The sequence below is a fragment of the Pezoporus flaviventris genome, unplaced genomic scaffold (assembly GCF_033815535.1).
Source record: "Pezoporus flaviventris isolate CSIRO_AGI_PZ_B2104156 unplaced genomic scaffold, CSIRO_AGI_Pfla_v1 ptg000001l, whole genome shotgun sequence".
Taxonomy (NCBI): Eukaryota; Metazoa; Chordata; class Aves; order Psittaciformes; family Psittacidae; genus Pezoporus; species Pezoporus flaviventris.
In genome coordinates, this window is record NW_026892549.1 from 40,094,899 (window position 1) to 40,115,757 (window position 20,859).

The 20,859-nt window shown below is 39.6% G+C and overlaps 1 protein-coding gene across 6 annotated transcripts in view; it reads left to right on the forward strand.

Moving 5' to 3' along the window:
* Nucleotides 1-20,859, forward strand: part of RAPGEF4 (Rap guanine nucleotide exchange factor 4) — a 151,580-nt gene that overhangs the window by 39,746 nt on the left and 90,975 nt on the right. The gene's annotated exons all lie outside the window — the stretch shown is intronic.

Genomic DNA, 20,859 nt, shown 5'->3' on the forward strand with positions numbered 1-20,859 from the left:
ATTGTTTAGTGTCACTTAAGCATCTGCAAAAAGGGAGGGCAGGGATAAGATGGAAACTGAATAAGCATTGATTGCTAGTCTGAAAATTAAATTTTAAAAGTTTTTGCAATAAATCTGATTTCAGTTCATTTTTTGCCAAATTAGATTATCATATTTAAATTGAGGCTACTATGCAACAAACTAATGTGTGAAACTATCCTGGATAGCCACATTTCCTGCTGTATCAGACTGTAAAGATGTTGTTGATTGTAGCTACCCAGGAATACCCTAATTGTAGAATTCAGAGCAGCATGTTTAAATAATGCATGGGAAAATAAAAAGGTTGAATTTTACTGTTCAGATGTTAGTGATGCTTTGTTCAAAGAGAGAAATGTACAGTGAAATCTCTTGATGTGGAATCTCAGGCTTTCTCTTGTGGCTTTAGGGAAGGAGGCAGGGAAACCCAAGACAGATCTTGCTGTGCAGTCTGAAAGAGGGCAGTTTGGAAGCACTTCTAAAAACAAACAAACGTTTAACCCCCCAGTAACACTTTATTTGTTTACTTATTTCTAAGGAAAGATAGGGGGCTTCAAGCAAAGAAATTTATGAAATATGAAAAAGGAGTGAAGGATGCTTCAGTGGTAGGAACTTGATAAAGTATAAAGATACAGAAGAACATCCATTAATTTTATAGTGTTGTAGCTGTGGCCAAATATAATAATGGGAGGCTTAGAAACAGAAATAGCAAAGAGGATTGGTGGTTTCTTTGACCTTGTTACTTCTGTTCCTATATACCCATGTGGTATTGTAAACTTCATGGCAAAGATTCCTGTATTTTTGTCCTGTATAATAGTCTCCTTTCACATGTGACTCAGTAATATAATCAATCTGGCTCCTCTTAATGGAGCTGGGCTTCTGCTGGTAAAATAAAGGCATCCTTTTTTTTTTTCTTTTCCCCCTGTGACCTGTGTTCATCGGAGCAGCAGGAGATTATGCTGATTTACGAAGATGAGTAATAAGTAGTTTTCCCGTTCTTGTAACTGGACACAGTTTATAAAGATTCCTACCAAAGTTATTTTGAACAGTTAGAAGTGGAATGTCTGCTAAGATAGTCTGAACTTGTGTTCATATTGTGATCTCAGACATTTGCTTCTGTGTTTCTGTGGAGTTTCATAATGCAGTCACACTTAAATTATATGCTAAATGAATTGCATTACATATGACAGAGCTGGACTTAGGTTACTGCATCTTTTAAGTTTCCTTTCTGGTTGAAGAGACAAAAGTCTATTGAGTGTCTTCTGTAGGCTGAATTTGATCTCAGATGCAGTTTCCACTAGTCAAAACAAGGCACATCCCCTAGAGTGAAATTCTGATTTAACTGTATTATGCTGAATGCTTCACTGTTTACCTGTAAGCTCTTTAACTAGACTCCAACCTGGTCCTCACTTCCACCTTCAGGTTTAGTCAATAAATTTATGCTAAGTATACCTTCTTGTACTCTGGGGAAAAACTTGCTAATGGACACTAATCCCTGCACTTTCAGAGCTGCAGGGGGCTCACTAATGCCAATTGCAGTATATTGAATTTGCTTATAGCTACAATATTCAGGCAAGCAACATACAAAATATTCTTGCTCCCATTGAGTTTAATGGCTCCTATTAATCAAGGTTACCAAGGCATGGCCTGAAACCTTAAAGCAGCATAATCCCCGTGATAGTATCTCGCACATGCAAAAAGGCTGTTCTGAGAAAATTGCCAGGATATAATCATAGGGGTTCAAACTGTTTTGATTAAATATCATGTTTTCTAGTTCTCTGTCTATAAAACGGCACAACTTCCACTTGAAGTTTGAAGTCTGGCCTCTGCTATCTCTGTGTTGATCGCAAAAGGAAACACCATTTCACCGAGGAAAGGCTCTTCAAGTTCTATGGTACTGCTGTATTGCTGCAATGAGTATGTTGTGTTCCCATCCTGAAGCCTACAGGTTCTGCTGGCCAGGACAAGGAGTGACATGGCTTTCCTTCTTCCTACTTCTTGTTCTTTCTGGGTGCTAGTTGATTCTGATAAAAGGAGACACCATTTCACAACTATTTCAAGAGGCCCAAGAGCTCTTTGAAGTATGCAAGAAAAGCTCCTATGTTGCTTTATGCATGCAGGCCTAAGAGCTTTCTTGGAAAGATGAACTTGTGTAAGAGATTTCTTCTACAAGTTCAATAATCACTAATCCAATACTCCATAGCACAACCACCTTCAGGCATAAAATGTTAACTCGCAAGCTGCAGTTTATAAAGCAACCCACATGTCAACTCATGTACTTCCATAGCATGGAAAGGGCAAGAGAATTTTACATGCAAGTTGACTGTAAAAGAAATACTACCAATTACAGCTTACAAGAAGAACAAACTATTTTGTACCTCAATTGGGTCCTCTAACCAAATATTGGAACCAGATTTAACAACTTGGAACCATTTAACAGCTATAAGCTATTATGGAAGATCATACCTGGAAATGGATTTCCTTGGTATCTCTCCTTCTAGCTTTCAGATAGCCTTCCCAGCTTTTCTAAATGCTGTTTCTGAAGTGGGTTTCTTCCAGAACGTAGTGAACTGCAGGGTATCAGACTCTGCTGGGGCACAAACAACAATGATCTCAAACGGGTAGTTCCTAAGAACAACCACTTGTCTGATCTTTCAGTCTTGTTTAAGGGAGACTTACAATGAAAATATGTTCCAAAAGGGAATCATGCAAACTGATGTCTGTAACTCTATTCAGTGAAAATCATAGACTCCTAGTTAGGGTGACAATGCCTCATGAAGTTTTGTGAAGCTTTTAACAGTTTTCGTTACCTCCCTGTTATTATCCTGGAAAGTAAATAGTTACATATTGGATAACCATATGGATGATGTGTTAGTGTATTTTAAGAAGATTGCTCAGATGGCTCAGAGCCCATAATGGCAATGCCAGGATTTTTATGTACTGAAAATCTAAACAACTGAAAGATGGAGAGAGCAATCACTGAAAGGAAGAGTGCACAATAAAATGTAGAATTCACCTTTAGCATTGGTGACAGAGATCAAGGCTGTGGACAAGTGTAGTGTGCCTTCTCATATTGCACTTGGACCAAGTCGCAGTTAGCTTTCCAGTTTGAGCTGGGGGAGCAGTATGGATGGTTTGTTCCTTGTTTCCAGTCACAGCACTAGGCTGCCTTTTTAATGCTCTTTTTAAAACTCCATGTTCCTGCCTCTGTTTTTTATTTCCTCAGTGGCTCCAGCTGAACTTCCCAGCAGGAGTGAAGACCCAGATTTCACTTTCACAAGTCCATACAAACCCCATTTCTCAACTTACCTACTTACCGTAACAACTTCCTGTGATAAGATCATTGGATAACCTGGCATTATTTTCCTTGGGTGGATGATGAGTGATGGGAGGAAGAAAGGAGGCAGAAAGAAAGGTGTGAGGAATAATGCAAGGAAAATTGTTGAGGGGACTAATTCCTTCGGGGAGGTGTCTGGCATCATTTTTTATTTGGTGCTTGAACACTGCTTATACAATATACATGTATATTTTCTGTCTGTCTGAAAAAGGACCCTGTAATCCAAGTTCACTTATTGCACTGTAAATGTAACCTCACTGAAGGAAAGGAACTGTTTGAAACACTGACACTTTCATATTTTAGAGTCAGGATTTGTCATAATCTGTAAAGAACATAATTCTTACAACAAGAAGGCTTCAGATGTTTTAAACTGTGGCAAATTTTCATCCAGCAAAGAGATTTGAGAAATACCCCAGCAGCAAGCCTTCTCTCAGATGAGACAGAGTAGGCTGTTTTGTATCAGGAGCTGCATTTCCTACTTTGCTTCCTCTGCCAGAAATTCTCTTGCCAGAACCTGTCATTTCAACTTTTATCTGTTTTTGAGGGGAAGGAAGTTAACCATCCCAGTAACATCACCATCACTACAACAAAATACCTGCAGACAGTGAAGGGCTATGGAAAACTGGTAATTGCACACCGGTGCACGATTTCCCTAAGCCACGATAAGCAGTGCTAAAATTGCCTGCTCCATTTTATAGTGGGGAAGTACTTCAGTACAGATCTATGCCTTTAATATTAAAGTAATCTGTGGACAATTCTCAAACAACAGGCTGGCAATAAGCCATGTTTGGCTTATGTCTGTTACTACTTCTGCTGCACTGTTACGTATACAATTAACTGTTACAGCCAGTACCATGTTCCAGTACTGGATCTGTGTCTTTGAAGGAACATGCAAGTGCTGGTTAGATTTTTCACGAGCTTAAAAAAATTAAATGTAATACTGAAAATTTCCAATGTTTGACTACAGGGATCAAAAGTTTGTCCTCTCTGATCTAGGTATGTATGCACAGACACGTAGGCTTCAGTAGGAAAGCCATTGCATGCATTTGATGGAGAATTTGACCAAGAGTTGTTGATAACCAAGCAAGCAAGCTGAAAGCTTAAACACACATGAGACAGCCTACTTTTTTATACCAGGTGGTAACAGTGTTTCTGATGACTGAGTTTATTACTGTATGGGTGGGCTATATGTTAGTAGAGAGCATATGAATGTAAGTGTGGAGCTAAGCCTGGTGAGCGTTACTACATTGTCTCAGCAGTCAGAGAGACCTTGCTTAGTTTCATTTGTTGCTAGTCATGTTAAGAATTACTGCTGTTGTGAATGGCAACATTCCAGACTACATCTCGGTCAAATGGATTATTCTTCAGAGCAGTGCTCTTCTGGGGAAGAGAATATCCAGGGTCCAGATTTGGAGGGTCTTCTGTAGTTTTGGTGAACTCACCTGAGAAGAACAGTCAGTACTTCATGCAAGTGTAACTGCTGAAAGTCTATAATGTATTTGCTGTCTAAGCCAACAGGCAGTCAGTGGATGCTTGCAAAGGGAGTTTTTTAGGTGAGCAATAAAAAAGCATAACTGAAGAGAGACTGTGGCAGGGAATAAAGTAACATACAATGTATCACATCTATGTATCACCTTTAAAAAAATAAATGTCTGTAGTGTGCTAATAACTTCATGACAATGATGATTAAATTGTTTATTATCTTTGTTGTACATGCATTGTAGCCAATTTTGAAAGTACTTAACACCTCTCTGAAAGATTCTGTGTCATTATGCAGCAGTGGTGACAGTAGTGGTAGTAGTGTGGGGTGTTGCAAAACAAGGAAGCTGAACAGGGGTGAAGCACAGACATTCTGAAGGAGCTGGAGCACTGGACTAACAAACAGAAAGCTGTTATTTCTCTTCAAATATACAGAGAGCAAGTGATCAAAAATACAAGCCTGCTTGTGTTGTTATCAGAAAGCATTTGCTGCCACTGCACACAGTTTTGAAGGCTTTTCACCCCAGTACTGCTTTTCACCCCAATACTGCTTTTCACCCCAATATGCTCTCCCTAATTCACTGTATTTTTACTCACATATGTATGTAAAGTCCTCCGAATAATCTAAGCACAAAAATCCTGCAGAGAAAGGATTTTATAAAAAAAGCTGGATGTTAATGCTCCAAAACAGACCAGAGTATCTCCTGGGATTAGTGAGTAGGTGGGAGGAGTTGATTGCCTTAGGCATAACCCAGGGCCATTAATTCAAGCTAGTCATTAATCCCCCTGTAATGCCCTATGCTGATGCCACAGTTCCTGTTATACGACAGAAATAGAAAGCTGACTGACCTATAGAATTTGATGGGCTGTTATTCATATAATGATTGCTTATATTCCCAAATGCTCATCACAATAGTGTTAGACAGAGTTTCAGTTTGTAAGCCTCATGTCTTTCCAGAGAGTTAATGCTTAGTTTGCTACTCACAGGAAGCCTGCAACGATGTTATTAGTATTCCATTCTGTCTGAGCCTTTAAATAAATCTTGAAAATATTACAGCCTGAAGAAGGTATGCTGCGTGTAGTGAGTCCTGGGAAAGCAAAATTCATACCAGTACTTTGTAAAGATAATTAGAATACATTTTTTCATATCTAGAAAAAAAGAAAAATGGGCATGTGGTTTCTTTACTCTGTGGTTGCCACATAAGGCAAAGTGTGGCCTAAGTTGTGTTTATTTTAGGGTTCTGTTTGATTTTTTTTTTTAAAGTCCACAAATTTTAATGAATTTATTTCAATGCCCAAAGAAATAGTAATAAAGGATGGGCCTCTTATAAACCATTTAGAAGCAACTGACATCACATGCCCTTTACATGCATGCGCTTGTACTCAGCAGTACCCAATAAAAGTGTTGCTGGGCAGATCTTAAAGTGCAGGAGGAAAAAGTTCAAGAGCAAGACACAGCCCCCAGCTTAGGACATCATGTGAACACACATGACTCTAAGCACCAGAGTTTAGGTAGCAAATAGCTGCTATGAGAATTTCCAGAATACTAGACTTGTGTGTCTGTTTAAATTTTCCTAAAATGATTTTGCTCAAGAGGAAAATCATTAATCTGACCTTTATGTAGAGTCTGTCTTTGTCAGGGATCCCAAAGTGTTTTACAGATGCAGAGATTTAGTACTGACATGCACATGTCAGTGGGAAAATTAACAGACTGACTACACCATGGTTGCACAGAACTTTGGCAATGCAGGAATATGACTGCAGATGGGCTTCACTACTACATTACCCGAAAGACCATGCAGCAATACTGCGTAGCAGCTCAGGTCGGGAAGTGTGGGATACTTTATTCAGCTGAAAACGTAGGTGAGTTAACAACAGTAGGCTGGAAGAAAACAATGGTACTAGACTGCTTTAAAAAAAGAAGCAGCAGCTGAGCTCTCTATAATTAGCACTTGTAGTGAGCCATAGCTTGTATTGCTGAAATGTGAAATTCCAGCATTACGCTGATTCCAAGAAAGAGGGTATGAGGTTGTTTGAGGGTTGGTTTAAGGTAAATAACCACTTCCTACAGTGCTGTCTGTGCTCATTATTTACTCAGCTGGGCCTTGTTTAGTTTATGAATTCAAAATTGATCACAGCAGAATGTTTTGGCATATTAGAGGAGGCTTAGGATATTCAGAATATCCTAAAATGCCCATACTAAAAATGTCTGAAACTTATAGACTATATTCACAGGGGAAATTTTACTTGAAGTTTAGATACAGTAGAAGGTTGGTATATGGAATTTTTTCTCCCCTCCTTATATGTGAAATCTCATTGGTCCTTGTTCCCATCTCATACACACAGAGGGAAAAGAGCCTAGAATGAATGTACTTTCATTTTAGAAAGACTAGTTGGAATTCTTTTCCATTCGGTTCTGACCTTTCAGCATCTATCCCTGAAAACCAGTGTTTTCAGAATGGGTGTTTTCCAAATGCTTTATGGCATTCCTTTTCTTTCCTCTGGCTTTACTGTTGTAGTCTGGCTTGCTGCTGTGCAGGAGGAGATGAAGGAGCGAGGAGATGGTAACCTTCTTACTGCCCATTCTCCCCCTTTCCACTAGCTCAAATTAAAAAGAGGGGTAGGGGAGAGGAAGAGGAGAGGACAACAAAGTGAGAAAGGGAGGAAACCTTTCCCCTCTGGGGTCATTGTGAGGCAAACATGCATCCATTCACCCATGTGAGAATCACTGTAATGTAAATTAGACCATTTTAGTGCATAATGAAGATTTACTCTCCTACAATGGGGGACTTAGCTAATGAAGTCTTAATTTCATTTCTCTCTGGCCCAAGAATTTAAAAACTGAAAAAGTTAAATGATGGATTGACTCGGCAAACTAGTCCCTTAGAGACTGCATGTACCAGGTGCATCAGAGGAGCTGACTGAGGTGATGCTGCTGATGTTCCACAAGGGAGTGGGTGAAGCTTTATGAAATACTCCCTATTGGCTTAAACAGTCCTGCAGAAACCCACCTGTACTAGGTGGTACTGTATTCTTGTGGAATTAGGGGGTTGTGTCTTTATTCCAGAAACCTGAAGGTAGTTTCCTCTGTTATGAATCTTTGTCTTAGAAGATCCCCTTTCTGTTAGCTTTGATCAGTTGTGGAGTCTGGAGAATTCCAGACTTGTTTTTCAAAGGTTGTTTTATAGATAGGAGTGTCTGAAGGGAGGGTGTATGGAGCTCTGTGCAGACTTCAGCAAAATTTAATGAGTGTTGGGCACAAATGGACATGTGCAGTACTGGTATAGGGTAAACTGGAATTCACTGTGCTAAACCATCCAAAGGTAGTAGTGAGTTCCTGCTCCCTGTCTAAAATGTTCCAGAGAGGGACGAGCAATCCTTGTGTGCTGTTTCCAAAAAGACATGTCACAGCAGTTTGGTGCTTACTTACTGCTATTTGAATTTATCTGGTTTGAGTTTCCTTTTTCTTTGAAAGGACTTTTTCCCAAATATTTTTAAACTTCCTTCCTGATGTTTGTCTTTTTTCCAGATTCCAAAATTAGAGCAAGTCACATTTCCTCATGGAACTTCTGCTGCAAGGAGGCATTGAGCTTTTGCAGCCCTAGTCTGAAGGTGCCTGCTCCAGTGGATGACCTGCTCTGTCATGCACAGCTATCCCAAAACAATCGGACAATGGCAAACTTTAAAAATTAATGCATGTCCTGATTACTGTCCCATCCCCCTCAGCTTGTGCTTTCTGACTCTTGCTTCATGTTGCTGAGTCCTATTTGTTGAAGGTGCTACTTAATAATGACTTGCCTGCTGCATTCTCGTTTGACCTGTTAACTGTTAAAGCAAAAAAGTTATTTTAAGATTGGACTTGTCAAAGAGGTCTTATCTCCTCCCTTCAAAGTCCTCTGATGATTAATATTTGATTAAAATGTGGTTGCAGCATTAAAATGGGTGCCCTGTGTCTTTTGTAAATGAACGACTAGCAAACTTGTGGATTGTCTGTTTTTCGTTGGCAAGTTACCCAGTGAATGTTTCAAGGGGAATTGCAGGGGAGGGTGAGGAATTAGTTAACTAAATAATTTCAGATAAATTAATTGCTACTTTTATTCCTAGATATAGTCTGAAGATGTCTAAATCCCTAGATCCATCCAAAGATTCAGTTTTAATTTTGTCTCTGGAAATTAGAAAGATGACAGGCTCTAAAACATGGGATAGAAGCCCAGGTCCCAACTCTCATACTCCCACATCAAAACCAGAAGGTTAGGTTTGTGGTCATTATAGCAGTGGCTTATGCATATGACCTGTGCAGCAGCTGCACTGTTCTTCTTGCCTGCTTCTGTTTGCTTGCTGCTTTCTTAACTCCAGTGACTGGCTGCTGCTGAAATCTGCTCTTGAAAGGGCTTGGAGATCAAATGCCTGTCCATTTTAATACTCTGATGGATCATAAGGACAGCCAAATCTTTAGATATGAATATAAGCTTTACAGAAGATTTTAGGACAGTCAGTACAGAGAAATAGGAAAATAATGGGCAGGCAGACTTATTGTACAGTTACCTAAATACACCAGTGGAACTCATCAGTCTACTGGAAAATACTGTAGAATGGGGTATCAGGACAAGGAAAGAAGCATAGCTTGAATATGTTTAGCTTTGAGTTTGAAAGTCTTCATAGCGCTTTGTAAAGAGAAGAGACTGTCCTAGATGATGTATATGAGTTGTCGTGGTTTAAGCTGTGGAGTTTGATGTTGCTATCTTTGCTTCTGTAAGTAATGTAACAGAATGTCATAGCTCATGACAACTAAGATAAGACACAAAGGGCTCCTGCAAAGGTCTTTGACTAATTTTGTTTTCTCAGTAGCTGGCTCTTGAATTCTTAGAAACAGAACAGCAGAAAGTATTTTAAAATGAAAGAACAAAGCCTGAAAGGCTGCTGTTATTTCCAAAGTACTCTCTTTCAAACCAGAAAGCTTGGTAGAAGTGAGATTTTTGGGCAACCTCTAGTTCCTAGATTTTTCCTGTCCTGTGAACAGGACGAGGAGTACTGGTGCCAGGTAGAGGTTTTGTTTTTACATGCTCCATGATCTGGAAGGCAGATGATTGGGTTTGAGACAAGGAGACATGCATGCAAATTCAGGGAAGACAAGAGTTAACTGTTCTTTTAGCTTTTCTTTCAGTGGAGAAAGGGCCATTATTTTTAATGAGAAGAAAGATTATATAAACAGATCTTGAGTTGCCTTCATGTTGCATTTTTATTTTCTGGCTGATGTTAATTAAATTGCTTCAGTGAGGTACTCTGAAACGCAGTATGGGGTGGAATATATGCAGTATGTACATATGTGTTCATTTCTCTTTCCATTGAAAGACTGCCACAATGTTACATATAAGATATAAAACAACTTATCGAAATGTTGGAAAGCAAAACCAAATGCTGTGTTGCCTTTTTAAAGTTTTATTCTGTTCTTTGGTTACTTTCGTAAATGGCTAACTGGTCTTGTGAAGAAAAATGTGTCTTGTTTTCTGAGGTTACAAAGAGGCTGGTTGTTGTCGTAAGATCTGACTTGCCCGTTTCTGGCTATTCTTGCTCAGCTCTGCAGCAATTTCTTAAAAACCCAAAGCTGTTTGCTGATCCATGTTCACAGCAGGGCTGTATCCCCAGTCTTTGCAGACCTGGCCAAGAAGATGACGTGCTGGGCACAGGAGTAGGAGTCAGTGGCTCTGATAGGCCGTTGTTGCATTAAATACTTTGTATTGTGAAACCACGACCATTGGCTGTGGGCCGCATAACAATGTGTGAAGGGGTTGAATGTAATCTGGATTTGCTCTGGTTCTTTGGAAAGGGAATTCAGGGAAAAGAGATTTACAGACATTGTAATGTCGGTAAATGTTACAAGAGTAACTGTTGTGCGTTGCCTCTTGATGTCATCAGTGTCTGCTACAAAGTTTTAAAGCTGGGAATAAAGGCAATTAGATGCTGATGAAGAATAGACTGCAGAAGGGAGGGAAGAGGGTGCAAGAGGGTTACAAGAGGGCAGTATTGAATAGCTGCAGCCATTACTGTCTTGAACTCCTTGAATAGTACATTAGAGTTTATCTGAATGAATGCTTAGCATCTGAGACCTTTATTGAAGTAGGCCTTTTCCCATATTATGTTAGGGGGAAAAGAACATTTCCAAAACTGTTTTGTGACAATTTTTATTTAGAGTTTCAAGATTAAAAAAAAGTGCAGCTGCCATGACTTCTATAGCTGACAGAAAAGTCTCAGTGGGCTCATTCCAGATGCACTCCTCTCTTAGGACTCCCTGATTTTAGCCAGTAGCTTTGGTTTTACTAATATTGGTGATTTCTCTCACTTCTTAAGAGGACACTAAAAAGGCAGGAATGGGTTTTCTAGTGATCTGCAAGGTATATTTTGAAACATCAGAGGAAGGTTTTAAATCTGGGATGACCTTCTGTTGGGTTGCAATGGCCCAAACACAATAGACTGGCTGTTACCATCTTTGTAGAGCTGCTCCGCCTGGAAATTTCTAGGGTTGGACATATGGCCTGGTAATGAGACATACGGAGTAGCAACTCATTGTTTTTAACATTAACAATTAGAACTCAGCATCAGCTGTATCTATCATGTACCATTGTAATTGAAATTGTGATGGTGTGCAACAACAGCAATAGCTCAGTGAAAGTGTAGTTAGAAAAACATGCATATGGTAGATTAAATTATCAGTCTAACCAAACAGGTATGTTGTGCTGAATTTGGACAGAATGTATTCCTGGGAGGAATATATAGTTCCTGTAATGCTGCTGGACAAGAAATCTTTTTAGTCATAATGGAAATGTGTTTAAAATTCCCACTGACCTTTTACAGCAGGTCCTGGCCATCCTCTCTGCAGAATGCTTCTGAAATGTAGTTTATCATAATAGAATTTCTCCAGTTCCCCTCCAGCTTACTCACAATGGGAAAAAGTTTTCCAGATAGCCAGGAGAGCCTTGTCAATCCCTAGTTACCCTTGCACCTAAGCTCCAGTTTTTGTGGCAGCTTGCTTGCTTACCCTTAGCCATATTAATCTCCTGGGAAGACGATGCTGGTTTGCCAGACTGGAATTGCCTGGAACAGCCAATATAATGCTTCAAGTTTGGGCTACTGTTTTCGGAAGCTGCCTCTGACATTAAAGGAAACAGAATTGGCCCAGTGCTTACCACTTTGGAGAAGCCACCCTCTTTGGAAAAAGCATTTTAATTCTGAATAAAACATTGGGTTGGCTTTTAGCTCATGAATAGCACTTTATTCCGCCTCAATAAATATCAGTACTGACAAGTAAGCACATCATGTCATGGCATTACATAAGTGCATGGCAATATTCCTAGTTAATTTTGGCTATTATTTCCACAGCTGTGTGGGGTAGGTTTCTGTAGGCTTTTGGTTCTTAGTTTGATGGTGCTTTTGCAGATAGGGGCTGTAAAACAACCTGACAATTATCCAGGCTTCATGGGCTAGTTTGGGCTTCAGACACAAACAGTATCTCAGGTTCTTCCTTTGTGGATCCTCCTGAGGAGTTTGCTTCTTCATGGAGCACATGGCAGTTGAGTGTTGACAGACAACTGAAGAGTTAGGATTTTATGGAAAGATCTGGAAAGCGACATCACTTTATTAACAGGGTAAATTCAAGCAATTAAAAGTCACTGGAAGACAAATGACCTCTCATCCTACTTGTGCTTTTCAGAGCCCAAGAGGATAAGGTATCTACCAGTGTGCAACCAGGGAAACAAGTTCTCTTCTTGCCTCACTGGGCCCCTGATTCAGGCAGCCTGCTGCCTGAAGGATGAAGCTTCTAATGCTGCTGTAAGATTACTCCTGGCACAGTCCCAACTGGCAGTTGGATGCCCCTGTCGTGTGCTGTCATTGCAAAGGTGAACTTCTCCATCATGGTTCCCCTTTTAAGATTGTATTTGAATAGAGGGTCATCTTCAGTTATTAACCCTCATACTGGAGTTAGAGGCTTGGTAAAGATAGGAGTTCATAACCTCACATGGAAGCCCTCTAAGTTGTAATATGCTGCTTGTGGTATTGTTAAGAGGGTCAGCGCTTAGGTAACTGTGTCTCTGAATGCTTAAATATCTTAAAGTTCTGTCCCTGAAGTCACTGAATGTCAGTGGTGCGTAGTTTCTGAAGTTCCTAAGTCATTGCTATAAATGGAGTGTGGTTGCTTAAGTCATTCTGTTGCTTTGGGATGTTTTGTACCCCCAGCTTGTTTGCCAGTTAAATTGGGAAGGTTATTTTGTTGCAGATGCTTTGTGTAGGCTATCACTCAAAATATTAACATTAGGAAGTGTAGACTCCTGCCAGATTTCTCTTGACATTTTTTTTTTGTCAAGAGAAAAGCAGATTGAGGTTCACCATTTAGTGTTTGATGGAAGGCCCTCTCTATCTCAGTGCTCTATACAGCAATCAAATCCCACATACTGTACTATATTCTGCCAGGAAATCTGCTAACCTTTCATGTAATATGTAATAGTTTTATATCCAGCGCTGTAAAGCCATTTTCCGTACACCAGGATTTTCAGCTATTTTTTTCTGCTGCCTTGGTAAGATTTGCAATGGTTCTTTCTACAGTGCCAGATGTTGTACATAAAACAGGAAATTATATACTGTTCTCTTGCTTATTGAGCAGAGAGAAGAATCTACTTTTAAAACCTAGCTGGGAGAGGTTGCTAGAAATGCCAAGTTTAAAGAGACAGATCAAGTATGTGAGATAAGAAGGCAAGACAAAACTTGCCCGAATGTGATGATGAATGCTAAATCTTGAAACACAGTTGATGTACTGACATTAAAGGGAATGTACTGAATATATAATCATTGTAGATATATGCATGGGGTTTTGTATTATAAGATAATTAGATGAGTAGTTCTTTGTACATACATTTACTGAAACTGATGGAATCTCAGGAGAGATCTGATGATCTCTATTTAAAGAGATATCAGCCCGAGTATGTACTGCAGTGTTTGTCTATTCCTGAAGGAATGCAATGTCAGAATGATTTTATTTTGGTTAGCAGCTGGGATCATTCACCTACAGATATTGAAATGTTTTACAAATATTAAATACTTAATTCAGTAGCATTCTAGTGGGCTGTGTTCACAGGGATGGTGATGCATTGTTTATGGGGTTCCTCATGAATAACTCGGTGCCCAACTGGTCATGCCTGGCCTGCAGGTTCTTTTTGCTTGGCCTATGGCTTTTTCCTGTTGGGTAGCGGGCAGGGAGCAGCTGTCTGGCCACCATGATGCATAAAAGCCAAGTGCCTCCTGCTGCCCTTCAGGCTGTTTCAGTGACTGCAAACTGAACTCTGCCAACTCTCCATGCAGAATGAGAGCATGACCTGGACTGTGTGACAAGGGGTCACCACAAAACTGGCCTCTGGATGCTGTAAGTGCAGAGGCTTGACCATTCTGCCACAAGGCATGAGTAGAGAACTGTAAAGGAACATATCAAACATAGTACTAATTCTCATTAGTAAGTAACATCTAACATGTGCACTGAGAAGTACAGTTCCAAGGGGATACAACTTTTATCTTTCAGAAACTTCGGAAACATACTGATAAATTCAGAGATTATTTGGGTCAGGCTCTTTGTGGCATTTTCTATTAGATAGAGCCACTTTAGGAGTTGTTCATATAGAAGCGTGTTACTGTTATTCATACTGATTAGGGCAATGGTGAGACATCTTCATAACATGTAGCTCTGTGCAAGTTAGAGAAAAGACAATCAACTTCTATAGTGGGAATGCTGCTCCAACAAAAAAAGTGTCAATAGAGTGCAAACTCTAATACTTTTACCTTTCATCTTCTGGTCACTTGAAGCAGCTTTCCTGGCCAACATCATCTCTGTCTGCTACTAACGTACACCCTGGAAGCCTCTCCTGAATTATTTATCTGTTGCAGTAGTTAACCTTATATGTGAGCATTATCTTAGTCTCTTGGAAAAAAAGTCACACTGGCATGAAATCAGAGTGACACGTTGGTGCTTCAGACCCTTAGTTTGTGTCCTGAGGCAGAGCAAATCAGCAGGCCTGTGCTGACAGTGCTGTTCTTGCTCGACATCTCAGTTAATTTTACATTCTCTTCTTTTTCTTTCGGTTTTTTCCACTTCTTTTTCATAAAGGCACCTTTGGACACTTACAGCAATTTTACTTTCTAAGAGGCCAGATTTGGTCCATACTGTAGTTGACAAATGCTTCCCTTCATGTTCAGGTACGAGCACTTTTTTCTCTTGTCTGGATTTTTCTCTAGTCTCTGTTTTCAAGAAGGATTAGCTCTCTCTGAAGCTCGTGCTACCGATGCCTGCTGAGCAGTGCAGTCGTTCAGTAGGTCTGCAGGCCTGCATACACTGCTCTTTCTAATCATGTCAGATTTGTAATACCTGTCAAGTTTGCTAAATTTAGATGATACCAGTGATGTGAACACGTTGTGATTTTGCCATGAGAAAACACCACCGGGTGTTTTTCAAGACAGTGGCAAGAGATGTCATACCTACTTCACAGAGCCTTTGTTTACTGCTTTTGGATCCGACTGTGATTTCCTAAAGTTTGGAGGTGAAAATTTCTGAAATTGTTCTGAAATTATTCTCTGGCACCAGGGCTGTGATGGGGCCTTGTAAGACCTGTGCTTACCTGTGTTCCCTGTTGGAAAGGGTGTCTGCATGTGGGCATTCCCAAGGATGAAATTGCCCACTGCAGAAACGAACAGGAAGTCTCCTAAGAGCTATAGGGCAGTCAAACTGTTAAACTTCATATTTCCCAGTTTGAACCAGTTTGGGTTCAAGTATCAGTTATGGTTTGTGAGTGGCATACTCCCAAGTATGGCAGAGATCTCCTTTGGTCTAGTCTTCAGTACTACTCAGTGGTCAGTATGCCTTCCTTACAGAAGACACGTGATCATTAGGAACAGGTCAGTAAATACAAATCAGTTTTGCTATGCCAGTGAAACTGTTAATTTGTGTCAGCTAAGGGTCCATTCCAATGCAGGTGTGTATCATTTGACTTCAGCTCCATAGGAGTTATGCAAATAATAACCTTATATTAAAGACAGCAATTACAGTGACTATCTCATTTAAAAGACGAGATTTCCACAGAAGTCTGAGGTTCATAAAAGTGAAGAGACAGTATAAGGTGAAAACTGTTTTGTGATGCTCCCTAAACAAGCAGCTCGCAGTGTGTAGGGGAATAGTTCATAACAGAAAACAAGTCGATCAAATCTGTGAGGTGTATGTGTCCAGTTTCCTTATTCTGTAACACTGAATTCCCCCTCAGTACTGTCAAAGGAAGACAGAGCAGATAAACAGAAGTTACCATGCGAAAAAAATAAAACTTGTATGGAAAAAATATTTTGCCTTATGTCCAATGTATTTCATTTTTATTACAATATGGCTTGCAAAACTTGTCTCTAATATGTTTTTAGAGTTGTAAGTTAACAGAAGAATTATGTGAAATGGATTTAGATGTTAAGGCAGCTTTTTCTCTCTGTTAATGAAAGCTTTCTTAAAGGCTGTTCTATAATTACACTTGTGGCTTGGTGGATAATGTCTGTTCTCATATGCAAGTCATTTGATTCCTCTGGTGCCTCATAACACTCAAGATGCATGGACTTTTGCAGTGTGACTCATGCTGTAGCTTATTTTACTGAATATTCTATATAAAGACTTTCTTTGAGAGGTGAGTAGGTACACAATATCAAAGTGACAATAACAAGCTTTGTCCGTCCTGCTTCTCAACAGAGAAAGAGCCCTACAAAAATAGAGTGGAGTGTAGGTCATTGCAGATTAGGTAGCCCTTCAATTAAGAAGTGCTCTAACTCTAGTATCACCAGTGATCTTGTCATGTCTTATAGAGGGACTGAAAGTCTCATTCCAGTATAGTAATACACTTGCTTCAAGAATTAATCATTCTTGCTGTCAGAAAAAGGGCAAAGTATAGCAGATTACTTCTCGATAAAACCTGCCTCTCTTCTATCAGGAGTGCAAAAGAATGCCCATATATATTTTTCAGCACTGCAACAGCAGGTGATACCAATACATGATGAGCCAGAGCTGCCTGTTTCGCATGTGTCCACAAAAACCTGAGAAGTTGCAATTTTAGGACATCCGTGCATGGCCATAATGAAAATGCTTAGAAGAATTGCTGATAGTTGCAAAATAAGCTTGCGATATCAATATAATAACAGTCAATGAAAATGATTAAAAAGTTTTTCTGTGAGTGGAAGGACTGGAAAAACTTACTTCCTTTCCATTTCTGCTCTTTCCTGCCACCAATACTTAGCATGATGTCCATGATGTATCTACTTGATGGTGGACTGTGTGTGGTGTTAGGAGTCATACCCTCGAGGAGCTGAGTACAGGAGGTCTGGCACATTGTGACCATGACTGTAACACAAACAACTACTAAAGTTTGTTCAGGTATGCTTTTAATGAGAAGGTTGGGAAAACTGTTAGGAACAGTTCAGTGTAAGAGAAATGGACAGGAAGACAAGTGGACGAGATACGCTCTCCTCTCAGCTGCCACTGCACAGCCAGAGCCAGGGTTATTTACTGCATCCTCCTAGCAAGGTGTTTTAAAAAGAATTTTGAACTGTCCTTGTTGAGTCTCTTTGAATTTTCAAAATGTGCTTATTTATAAGACTTAAATAATCCATTCATCTTCATCTGATGTTCTACAGGAATGATTTAAAATCATAGTGCACTAGTACTGTTATTTTTCCTTCTCTACTGAAAACCAATTTAGTTAGCTCTAGTTTTACATAAAACCAGTGTATTTATCTAGTACTGCTGTTTGCTTTGTGTAAATATCCCTTGTAGTACACTGTTTCCAGTGGGTCTGGAACAGGAACAGGCAAACAGGTGGTGGAGCCTCCCCAGCAGAGCCTGATGTATTTATTTTAATACCTTTTTGTCATCCTTTAAACAAATAAATGAAAGGTGATTCCATAAAGAAGGAGCAGGAAATACAAAGATATCTAAGAAGTGAACAATGGAAAACAATGGACTAGAAAGAGGTTTTATTTTCAGAATTAATGATCTACTGCCCATCCTGGCTGTATTAAGCCTGTTCATCTAGTGGTGTAGGTTAAGATTTCAGTATGCCAATGAAAGTTTTTTAGCCATGTGCGAGGGAGCACCCAGAAGAAATGGCTGTTTTCCCAAGTGATGGAAACACAAAAGTTCAGAAAATTTATTCAGTTCCTAGTGAGCTTCCTATGAAATAGATCCCTTTTTAAGCCAAGTAAAAGTTTTAGAATATACTTTTAAAAGCCAGGCCTTTCAGAATGACAAAGTACATGCCACACACATTTCACTGAGAGTATCTTTAAGCCAGTTTGACAGAAGTTGTCTCTCACTGAGGGGTCAGTAATTGGGCATTTGTGCTGACAGGTTTTGGATGCTGGGGGTTGACAAACTGTTTCTGGAGGAATCTTAGCACAGGAATTGGCTTTTCTCATTGCCCCTCAGATGTGGGACTTTTGCTAAATTGCTTCACACAACTGCTGTGTTGTTAACATACACAGTACATGGCCAAGTTCAATGGTCTGTTAGTGAGTGTTTCAGCAACCCCCTTTTTCTTTTCTCTTACAGTTCATTGCTTATAGTCTTTGATTATCAGAATTTGTACAGTCCTCCCATGTAAATTTAATAGTAATAACTAATGTACTGTTCATCTCAATCTGCAGAATCTTTAAGCCTAAACTCTCTCAACTACAGCCAGATCAAAGGAGCCTCACTTCTGTCTATTGTAAAATTGCTTATCTGTTTCTAAGACCTAAAAGGTAGAACTGCTTCTCCAGTGGCAGCAAGAGAGGAGAGAGTTCATTTGTTAGGCCTATCTGTCAGCCAGTTCACATAGTCTGGATTTTATTTCTTTTTTTCTTACAGTGTGCCCTTTTCCCTGAAGTCTCTCCACTCCCTGTGATATCTATTCAGTGGACTGCAGGAGTCCTTTTAGTCTGTATATTGCACTCCCCCGCTACCCTTCACCCGCTGCTCCCAAACACATTTTCACTTCTTATTTCTTGTCAACATTTATTTCTTTCCTAATGTTTAACTTTTTTCCTTCTTCCTATCCCTGCTTGCCTCCTTTCCTCACCATTCACTCTCATGGTGAGGTTTGAAAATGTTTCTAGAGCTGAGGTGAAATGAATAATGTTACTTTACTTTTGCCTAAAGAGAGGATTGTGTGAGAAACAGCCACTGCAAGGCTCTGGAATCGCAGAACAGTATTTGGTGTGCAGGCTTTTTTAATCTCAGTGAGGGACTGGCAGATCAGTAAAATGTCTTTTTTTGAGAAAGTCACTTGCACTGACTCCATTTGGAGAGAAAAGCCTTGAACTGCCCCATCCAAATAACGCTGTTGCATTGCTGGTTGTTAATGCAGTTTACCTGATCCTTAAGTTATGGCAGAACTGAATTGCTGTTATTAATGTTGTTTGCATTTCAGTTAGATAAAAGTCAGTAATTTCCATTCAATACATTTTGGTTTCTTCAGATAAAATGCTGTTGAACAAGTCCATCATGTTTCGCAGGCCAAGTTTCACATGCCTTCAAACTTGAGGACCATGAGATGTTGGACTGTGCATGTGGATGTAAGATAGTATAATTAGGCACTGTGTTGTAAAATAACTGAAATATTATTGTAATCTCTGGTGGGAAAGTACCACAGGCAGCATTTACTATAGAGCACTGTGCAAGAATGGGACTCTGGATTTGAGCTGCTGGACCCATGAGAGATTTACGCTAGCAAGGTAATTCCAGTGGTGCCATTGCATTGACTGCTTGGCTGAGTTGGAGGACTAGGTTAAGTGATAGCAATCTGATTATGAATGATTTTCTGTGTCAGAATACACTCTTTTCCATACACTAGGGAGAGCGGACTATGTTCAATCATACCTTCTGAATTATAATTGTTTAGTTTGTCTTTAGGTTTTCCCTCTTATTTTGTATTGTACTTGGTTTGATTTCACAGCAGTGTTACTGAGTGAGCTGCACAAACTGCTTTTACAGCAGCTCACACTGTAGTCAAAATAATATTTTAAAAGCATTAAAAGCTAATGTTATAAGGGAAATTCCCTTGTGTGTTTGTTTATTTACACTTATGAAATACCCTCATTATTGTAAGGCACAATTGAGTAGAAACAATCACTTTGAGGAATTATCGATGAAAAGGAAGCCTTTAATACTAGAAGAGTATTGGAAGCTGATACATGCTTGGTTCTCTGAGAAGCAAAAGCACAGCATTAGACTGACCCCACTGAACTAATTAAAAGGTTTATACTGATTGTAGAGAAATTAATATTTTACCCAGAGTTTCCTTACAGATGAAAACAAATTTCTAGACCAACATACTTCTGCACTTACAGATTGTAAATACGAAAAGCAGAGTTACAGATCAGCTCACCATTTTGCTGCTTCTTCATTTGGTTCAAATCTCCTTGTAAAACTATATAAAGGGAGGAAAGAAAAGAAGCTGTTTATGAACAATGGCAAAAGGCACTGCTGTTCACATTGTCAACATAAGGCCAATGTGTCATTTCAGCTGCACTTAAAACTTATTTTTAGGACTTAAGTACTGTACAGATCTTGTGGTGGCCTTACAGAATTTCACTAGATAGGAGCATGAATTCAACTCACTGTCAGAGCACAGCCTGCACTGGGAGGCTTGCAGCGTTTCTCTAACTTGATTGTACGTACCTGGTGCCACATATATTTCTTTAAATGAAGCCTTTTTCAGAACATTCATGCAAAGATATGTTGGTCATGTGTGTCAGGCCTTGTGTATTTGCAAGGTGGCAATCTCAGGGTGGAATGATAACTTTGTTTAGAGGCTCTTGCTGACTTCTGACTGGTCTAGTATACGCAATCCTTTTTGCTTGCTCTGCAGGTTAAGATATGTCATCAGAAACAAGACACATATGTTGCTGTGATTACAGAATTTGTCATTGTGTCAAAGCACTTTACAAACATTAATGTCTTCCTGGTGTGACCTTTTGTCTCAGCTGAA